This window comes from Salvelinus sp. IW2-2015, unplaced genomic scaffold (genome assembly GCF_002910315.2).
Source record: "Salvelinus sp. IW2-2015 unplaced genomic scaffold, ASM291031v2 Un_scaffold3008, whole genome shotgun sequence".
In the NCBI taxonomy this organism is placed as follows: Eukaryota; Metazoa; Chordata; class Actinopteri; order Salmoniformes; family Salmonidae; genus Salvelinus; species Salvelinus sp. IW2-2015.
The window spans coordinates 90,711-100,239 of NW_019944300.1; the positions used below are offsets into that span (position 1 = coordinate 90,711).

At 46.7% G+C, this 9,529-nt stretch overlaps 2 long non-coding RNA genes across 3 annotated transcripts; one reads left to right on the top strand and one right to left on the bottom strand.

Moving 5' to 3' along the window:
* Positions 1 to 7,578: 7,578 nt before the first annotated feature.
* Positions 7,579 to 8,136, top strand: LOC139025643 (uncharacterized). Of its 2 annotated transcripts, XR_011477255.1 has the most exons (5): positions 7,579 to 7,604; positions 7,672 to 7,813; positions 7,854 to 7,939; positions 7,974 to 8,073; positions 8,112 to 8,136. It is a non-coding gene; the product is annotated as an uncharacterized lncRNA (long non-coding RNA). The 2 variants fall into 2 exon arrangements; XR_011477256.1 differs by lacking the exon at positions 8,112 to 8,136 and having other exon boundaries at positions 8,041 to 8,086.
* A 551-nt stretch (positions 8,137 to 8,687) lies between these two features.
* Positions 8,688 to 9,523, bottom strand: LOC139025642 (uncharacterized). Its single transcript, XR_011477254.1, has 2 exons — positions 9,415 to 9,523; positions 8,688 to 9,304 (listed from the first exon to the last, which is right to left on the bottom strand). It is a non-coding gene; the product is annotated as an uncharacterized lncRNA (long non-coding RNA).
* Between the last annotated feature and the right edge of the window lie 6 nt (positions 9,524 to 9,529).

A 9,529-nucleotide genomic window follows, 5' to 3' on the forward strand; every position in this document is an offset into this window, starting at 1 on the left:
AGGTATTGCGCAAGGTTTAAATTGAGTTCCTCAGTTAGGTGGTTAAAACTGATTTTTGTCCTCTGACGTCCTTGGGTAGGCAGAGGGAGTCTGGAAAGGGCATCAGGAATCTTTGGGTTGTCTTGAGAATTTATAGCACGACTTTGATGCTCCTTGCGTTTGGTCTGAGCAGATTATTTGTTGCGATTGCAAACGTAATAAAATGGTGGTCGATAGTCCAGATTATGAGGAAAAACATTAAGATCCACAACATTTATTCCATGGGACAATACTAGGTCCAGAGTATGACTGTGGCAGTGAGTAAGTCCGAGGACATTGTTGGATAAAAACCCACTGAGTCGATGATGGCTCCGAAAGGCTTTTGGAGTGTGTCTGTGGACTTTTCCATGTGAATATTAAAGTCACCAAAAATTGGAATATTATCTGCTATGACTACAAGGTCCGATAGGAATTCAGGAACTCATGTGAGGAAACGTTGTATATGGCCCAGGAGGCCTGTAAACAGTATCTATAAAAAGTGATTGAGTAGGCTGCATAGATTTCATGACTAGAAGCTCAAAAATGATGAAAACGCGGGGGGTTTTGTAAATTGAAATTTGCTATCGTAAATGTTAGCAACACCTCCACCTTTTGCGGGATGCGGGGGGGGATATGGCCACTAGTGTAACCAGGAGGTGAGGCCTCACTTAACACAGTAAATTTCATCAGGCTTGCAAGCCATGATTTCAGTCAGGCCAATCACATCAAGATTAATGATCAGTTGATTAGTTCAGTGACTACAACTGCCTTTGAAGTGAGGGATCTAACATTAATTAGCCCCTATTTGAGATGTGAGGTATCACGATCTCTTTCAATAATGGCAGGAATGGAGGTCTTTATTCTAGTGAGGATTGCATAAGGCGAACACCGCCATGTTTAGTTTGCCCAACCTAGGCCGAGGCCACAGACACGGTCTCAATGGGGATAGCTGAGCTGACAACACTTGCCCACCCACTTTGCCAAAGCACAGCCCCCACATCACTAGATCTCTAATTCTTTCTTTCTTTCTTTCTTTCTTTCTTTCTTTCTTTCTTTCTTTCTTTCTTTCTTTCTTTCTTTCTTTCTTTCTCTCTCTCTCTCGGAGGACCTGAGCCCTAGGACCATGCCTCAGGACTACCTGGCATGATGACTCCTTGTTGTCCACCTGGCCATGGACATAAAAGAGATGCAGAAACTGTGGACATAAAAGAGATGCAGAATAAGTAGGATCAGTGGTGTAAAGTACTTAATTAAAATAACTTGAAAGTACTACTTAAGTAGTTTTTTTTTGGTATCTGTACTTTACTATTGACATTTTTGACAACTTTTACTTTTACTTTACTACATTCCTAAAGAATATAATGCACTTTTTTATTTTTGTATCTCTTTTTCTCCCAAATTGGTAGTTACAGTCCTGTTCCATTGCTGCAACTCCCGTACGGGCTCGGGAGAGGTAAAGGTCGAGGGCCGTGCGTCCTCCGAAACACAACCCAGCCAAGCCGCACTGCTTCTTGACACAAAGCCCGCTTAACCCGGAGGAAGCACCGTACACCTGGCGACCGTGTCAGCATGCATGGCGCCTGGCCCGCTACATGAGTCGATAGTGCGCGATGGGACAGGAACATCCCTGCCGGCCAAACCCTCCCCTAACCTGGCCAATTGTGCGCCGCCCCATGGGTCTCCCGGTTGCGGCCGGCTGCGACAGAGCCTGGACTCGAACAAGGTTTTCTAGTGGCACAGCAAGCACTGGGATGCAGTGCCTTAGGCCACTGCGCCACTCGGGGAAATAATGTACATTTTACTCCATACATTTTCCCTGACACCCAAAAGTACTCCTTACGTTTTGAACGCTTAGCAGAACAGGAAAATGGTCCAATTCAAGCACTTATCGAGACAACACATGGTCATCCCTTCTGCCTCTGCTCTGGCGGCCTCCCTAAACACAAATGCATCTTTTGTAAATGATGCCTGAGTATTGGAGTGTGCCCTTTGTTATCCACACATTTTAAAAACAAGAAAATGGTGCCGCCTGCTGTGCTTAATAGAAGGAATTTGAAATTATTCATACTTTTACTTTTGATACTTAAGTATATTTAGAACCAAATACTTTTAGACTTTTACTCAAGTAGTATTTTACTGCGTAACTTTTACTTGAGTAACTTTCTATTAAGGTATCTATACTTCTCAAGTACTGCGATCCATCACGACTGGACTGCCAACGTGATCGCCCGATGTGGTCTCAAACTGGCTATTCTGTTTTGATATCGTCGAAGAACCATCTTCTAGCACCGGCCCGCTAGATTTTCTGAACGCTGTGTCCCTGCTCGCCTAGCATAGTAGTGACTACCGAACAGCATCCTGACTCACCTATTGCTGCTCTTTTGACCCTATAATCACTCGGCTACACAGCTGATGCCCCCTGGACTGTTTCAATAACACGGTACCTCACTTTGTTTACCTGTCGGCCCAGCCTCGAACTCAGGTCCTGTATGTACCTAACTGACCCGCTCTGCCATTCATCGCCATTTACCCGTTGTTGTCTTAGCTCTCCTGATCAACACCTGTGATTGCTTTATGCCTCTCTCTAATGTCAATATGCCTTGTCTACTGGCTGCTTGGCTAGTTTGTATTGTTTTATTTCACTGTAGAGCCCTCAGTCCCGCTCAAAATGCCTTAGATAGCTCTTTCGTCCACCACACACACATGCAGAGACCTCACCGAGGTTAACTGATGCCTCAGAGACGTAACCGCTCTCATCGTCATTCAACGCATAGGTTTACCTCCACTGTACTCACATCCTACCATACCCTTGTCTGTACGTTATGCCTCGAATCTATTCTACCACGCCCAGAAATCGGCTCCTTTTATTCTCTGCTCCCAACGCACTAGACGACAAGTTCTTATAGCCTTTAGCCGTACCCTTATCTACTCCTCCTCTGTTCCTCTGGTGATGTAGAGGTTAATCCAGGCCCTGTAGCCCCCAGTTCCACTCCATTCCCCAGGCGCTATCATTTGTTGACTTCTGTAACCGTAACCAAGGCTTCATGCATGTTAACATCAGAAGCCTCCTCCCTAAGTTTATTTCTCTTCACTGCTTTAGCACACTCCGACAACCCTGATGTCCTAGCCGTGTCTGAATCCTGGCTTAGAAAGGCCACTAAAAATTCTTAAATTTCCATCCCCAACTACAACATTTCCCGCCAAGATAGAACTGCCAAAGGGGGCGGAGTTGCAATCTACCGCAGAGATAGCCTGCAGAGTTCTGTCATACTATCCAGGTCTGTGCCATAACTGTTTGAGCTTCTTACTTAAAAAATCCACCTTTCCAGAAATAAGTCTCTCACATATTGCACCTTTTATAGACCCCCTCAGCTCACAGCTGTGTATATGTGAATTGATTGCCCCCATTTATCTTCAGAGTTCATACTGTTAGGTGACCTAAACTGAGATATGCTTAACACCCCGGCCGTCCTACAATCTATGCTAGATGCCCTCAATCTCACACAAATTATCATGGAACCTACCAGGCACAACCCTAAATCCGTAAACACGGGCACCCTCATAGATATCATCCTAACCAACTTTCCCTCAAAATACACCTCTGCTGTCTTCAACCAGGATCTCAGAGATCACTGCCTCATTACCTTAAATAAGCATGCCCCATTCAAGAAATGTAGAACTAAGAACAGATATAGCCTTTGGTTCACTCCAGACCTGACTGCCCTTGACCAGCACAAAAACATCCTGTGGTGTACTGCATTAGCATCGAATAGCCCCTGCGATATGCAACTTTTCAGGGAAGTTAGGAACCAATATACACAGGCAGTTAGGAAAGCAAAGGCTAGCTTTTTCAAACAGAAATGTGCATCCTGTAGCACTAATTTCAAAAAGTTCTGGGACACTGTAAAGTCCATGGAGAATGAGAGCACCTCCACCCAGCTGCCCACTGCGCTGAGGCTAGGAAACACTGTCACTACGATAAATCCACGATAATTGGAGAATTTCAATAAGCATTTTTCTATGGCGGCCCTGCTTTCCACCTGGCTACCCAACCCTGGCCAACAGCTCTGCACCCCCCACAGCAACTTGCCCAAACCTCCCCCATTTCTCCTTCACCTGAATCCAGATAGCTGATGTTCTGAAAGAGCTGCAAAATCTGGACCCCTACAAATCAGCTGGGCTGACAATCTGGACCCCTCTCTTTCTAAAATTATCCGCCGCAATTGTTGCAACCCCTATTACTAACCTGTTCAACCTCTCTTTCATATCTTCTGGAGATCCCCAAAGATTGGAAAGCTGCGCGCGGTCATCCACCTCTTCAAAGTGGGAGACACTCTAGACCCAACTGCTATAGACCTATATCTATTCAACCCTGCTTTCTAAGGTCTTCGAAAGCCAAGTTAACAAACAGATCACCGACCATTTAGAATCCCACCGTACCTTCTCCACTAGGCAATCTGGTTTCCGAGCTGGTCATGGGTGCACCTCAGCACACTCAAGGTCCTAAACGATATCATAACCGCCATCGATAAAATACAATACCGTGCAGCCGTATTCATCGACCTGGCCAAGGCTTTCGACTCTGTCAATCACTGCATTCTTATCGGCAGACTCAACAGCCATGGTTTCTCAAATGACTGCCTCACCTGTTTCACCAACTACTTCTCAGACAGAGTTCAGTGTGCCAAATCGGTGGGACTGTTGTCCGGACCTCGGCAGTCTCTATGAGGGTGCCACAGGGTTCAATTCTCCGGGCCGACTCTTTTCTCTGTATATATCAATGATGTCCTCTTGCCGCTGATGATTCTCTGATCCACCTCTACGCAGACGACACTTCTGTATACTTCTGGCCCTTCTTTGGACACTGTGTTAACAAACCTCCAGATGAGCTTCAATGCCATACAACACTCCTTCCGTGGCGTCCAACTGCTCTTAAATTCAAGTAAAACTAAATGCATGTCTTTAACCAATCGCTGCCCGCACCTGCCCTCCCATCTAGCATCACTACTCTGGACGGTTCTGACTTAGAATATGTGGACAACTACAAATTACCTAGGTGTCTGGTTAGACTCTAACTCTCCTTCCAGACTCACATTGAGCAGCTCCAATCCAAAATTAAATCTAGAATCGGCTTCCTATTTCGCAACAAAGCATCCTTCACTCCATGCTGCCAAACATACCCTCGTAAAACTGTCTATCCTACCGATCCTGTGACTTCGGGCGATGTCATTTACAAAATAGCCTCCAACACTCTACTCAGCAAATTGGATGCAGTCTGGTCCCATCTGTTTTGTCATCAAGCCCATATACTACCCACCACTGCGACCTGTATGCTCTCGTTGGCTGGCTCTCGCTTACATATTCGTCGCCAAACCCACTGGCTCCAGGTCATCTATAAGTCTTTGCTCGGTAATGTCCGCCTTATCTCAGCTCACTGGTCACCATAGCAGCACCACCCCGTACGCACGCGCTCATCAGGTATATTTCATTGGTCAACCTCCCAAAGCCAATTTCTCTTTGGCCACCTTTCCTTCCATTCTCTGCTGCAATGACTGGAATGAATTGCAAAAAAAAATCACTGAAGCCTGGAGACTTATATCTCCTCACTAACTTTAAGCATCAGCTGTCAGAGCAGCTTACCGATCGCTGCAGCTGTACACAGCCATCTGTGAATAGCCCATCCAACTACCTACCTCATCCCCATATTTGTTTGAGTTTTCTGCTCTTTTACAAACCAGTATTTCTACATGCACATCCTCATCTGCACATCTATCACTCCAGTGTTAATTGCTAAATTGTAATTACTTCGTTATTAGGGCCTATTTATTGCCTTACCTCCTTACTTCATATGCACACACTATACAGATTTTTCTTTTGTGTTTTTGACTGTTTGTTTATTCCATGTGTAACTCTGTGTTGTTGTTTTTGTCTCACTGCTTTGCTTTATCTTGGCCAGGTCGCAGTTTGAAAAATAAGAACTTGTTCTCACTGGCCTACCTGGGTTAAATAAAGGTGAAATAAAATTCCATACCGATAAAACTTACACAGGTGAAAATGCTGCAGCCACTACATCCATTAGCTCTGCATAACCTCATCTTCGTCTTGGCAACTAATTTCGTTGTTTCCCTTAGAGACAGCCCTGGTAAACATCTCCTGATTCCCTAAAACACTTTCCAGGTCATCTTCCATCGTGCTAACTGTTGGCACGTAATTCTCCCAGCTCAAAGAACCCATTTTGGGCACAGAGGACCTTGTAGATCAGAGCTGTTATATCCATGTCAGTCACCATAGGACACCTGGCTTGTTGTCCCTCGCAAAACTGTACATATATTGTCAAATCTGAAGTAGAACTTTGCCCTTCATTAACTACAAAAAGGTGACCAGCATGCGACAAAAACCATTTCTGACTAAATGAAACTTACAGCATATGTAACCACTCCCCTATTATGAAGGTAGCCAAGTATAAAAACAGGCAATGGAAAACACTAATGACAAACAAACCCTTTTAAATACTCAAATTGACCTCTGTCCCAGTGCATTTGGAACTTCATTTACAGCAACATAGGCCTGTTAGACACACAGGAGCAGCAGTTAGTGAGTCATTGATTCAGTTTAATGTCAATAAAAACGATTTTTGTCCCCAAGCAAATTTACGTTTCTGAATTTAGGGTGTTTCCAAATCTCTTAGAAAAGAGTAGGCTTGTCCAAAAACATCCACAATACAAATGGGGAATTTTCTGAGTTTATTCAGTTTAAAACACCAGACATCAAACTGTTTCATTTACGACAATGTATGACTGGTCAGCAGACCTGAAAGTAAAGGAAACATGCTCATACAATTCATATTTGTGAAAATTGACAAAACGTCTGGTTTGTTGTAACAGCTTTACTGTTAATGTAGCCTTACAGGTAAAGATACACAGCTATACTACATCTTTGATTATGCAAATTAAATGATCATTCATAATTTTAATACATTTTCTTTTTCTTTTTTTAAGAAGTGTTGCCATCAAAAACATTAATACTTACTGCTGCACCACTGACAAAGGCAAGTTATTGCAAGAAGGCATTTGTTTTTCTTCTTTGGTGTCCCTCCTGTTGAGCTGTTGGAACACTGTAACAGTGACTCAGGAAGGAGATTAGTGGTGCTTGTTGTGGTAGATAGTGGACGATAGAAAGGCACCTGTCGAGGGAGAGAAACACCCGAGATGGGTTGGCTTGCTGAGGGGGAGAGTGTGCTTGGAGAATGCTTGACGTGGAGGGGAGAAGTGTGTGAGAGAGTTTGTGTGTAAGTGGGGGTGTATGATGAGTGAGAAGTGTGTGGTAAGGTGTGCTCAATGAGTATGAAGGGGATAGTGGGTGAGAGGTACTGCTGGCAGAGAGAGTGTGAGTAGTAGTCGTTGAGCGGGTGTGAGCCAGAGATAAGGGTGCCAGTTAGAAGGGGGAAGTGCAGGAGACAGGGTGCTGGCTGAGAGAGTGAGTGGTAGGAGAGGGGCTGGGGGGTTGGAGAGCCAGTCTACGCAGAGGCTGTGCTGGCCTGGGGTAGATGAATGTATAAGAAGGGGGTACTGGCTGGGGTAGTGAATGTATAAGAGGGGGTAAATGGCTGGGGTAAGTGAATGCACGAAAGGGTGTATTGGCTGGGGTAGTGAGTGTGTGAGAGGGGTAATGGCTGGGGTAGTGAGTGTGTGAGAGGGGGTAATGGCTGGGGTAGTGAGCGAACGAGAGGGGGGTCCGTGGCTGGGGTAGTGAGCGTACGAGAGGGGTCCATGGCTGGGGTAGTGAGTGTGTGAGAGTGGGGTAATGGCTGGGGTAAGTGGAAGTAGTAGCGAGAGAGGGGTACTGGCTGGGGTAGTGAGCGTACGAGAGGGTGTACTGGCTGGGGTAGTGAGTGTGTGAGAGGGGGTACTGGCTGGGTTTAGTGAGCGTAAGAAGAGGGTCCCTGGCTGGGGTAGTGAGCGTAAGAGAGGGGTGACTGGCTGGGGTAGTGAGCGGTACGAGAGGGGGTACTGGCTGGGGTAGTGAGAGTACGAGAGGGGGTACTGGCCTGGGGTAGTGAGCGTACGAGAGGGTGTACTGGCTGGAGGTTAAAGTGAGTGTGTGAGAGGGGGTACTGGCGGTAGTGAGCGTACAGAGAGGGGTCCTGGGCTGGGGTAAGTGAGCGTAAGCAGAGGGGTAACTGGCCTGGGTAGTGAGCGTACGAGAGGGGGTACTGGCTGGGGTACGTGAAGTACGAGGGGGGTACTGGCTGGGGAGTGGAGGCGTACGAGAGGGGGTACTGCTGGGGTAGTGAGAGTGACCGAGAGGGGTACTGGATGGGGTAATGAGTGTACGAGAGAGGGGTAACTGGCTGGGGTTAGTGAGCGTGTGAGAGGGGGATGGTTGGGGTAATGGCTGTGAACTGGGGGTAGTGAGCGTGTAACGAGAGGGGTATTACTGGCTGGGGTAGTGAGCGTACGTGAGAGGGGATACCTGGCTGGGGTAGTGAGCTGTGAAGAGGGATACTGGCTGGGGTTAGTGGAGAGTGGTACGAAGGGGATACTGGCTGGGGTAGTGAGGTGTGAAGAGGGGATCTTACTGGCTGGGGTAGTGAGCGTGTGAGAGGGGATACTGGCTGGGGTAGTGAGTGTGTGAGAGGGGATACTGGCTGAGGTAGTGAGCGTGTGAGAGGGGATACTGGCTGGGGTAGTGAGTGTGTGAGAGAGGTTTGCAAATGAGGGAGTGATATCTGGGCCTAGGGTGGTATCCACCAATTGAGAAGTTAGGGCTGGCTTTATGAGGACTGGAGATTGACTGAATGCTAATGGGGTTTGGTCAGGTTTTGGGAGAAACCGCGAGGCGGGAAGAGAACGGGTTGGATTTGAGGAAGTTGTGGCTGCAGTTTTAGATGGACTCAAAGTGGATGGAACACTCTTCGATGTGGTAGCAGCAGCTGTGGCTTGAATCCGGTTGGATGTTGGGGTCAAGGAAGTGGATTGGATAGAGACAGTCTTGGGTGGAGCTGGAGCCAAAGAGGACAAGTGCAAGACGCCATCATCGTATTTGATGAGGAATTCGGGGTACACCTGGTGCTTTTCAAAAACCACATATATGGATGGGTTCAGGACATTGTCCACACAGCTGTCATAGAGAGTCGGGCTTCCCTCGCCTTTTGGAGGGGGGCGACGGAGGTCCGAGTTCCCCCGTGTGTAGTCGCCAACAAGCACCTGACAAGCAAACATGGACCTCACTCCTGAGTTGCTGGTGTAGCTGTGTGAGTACTTGGCATCCCTGGCAAAGTAACTCCCTTAAACAAACAGAGAAGATCATCAGTAAAACAAAATGACWGACTATAATGAGATCATGACTGCTTCTAAAATCTGACTACACTTCTGACAGTTGGTTAACATGAGGTACCTTCGCCATACACAGTTCCATTGGTTCCACACAGCCTCCAGTCGAAGTTATCTCTGCAAATGGCGTCTACGTGTTTTGGGTCCGTTCCGTGGAAGAGATGTAGCTCCTTGCTGTT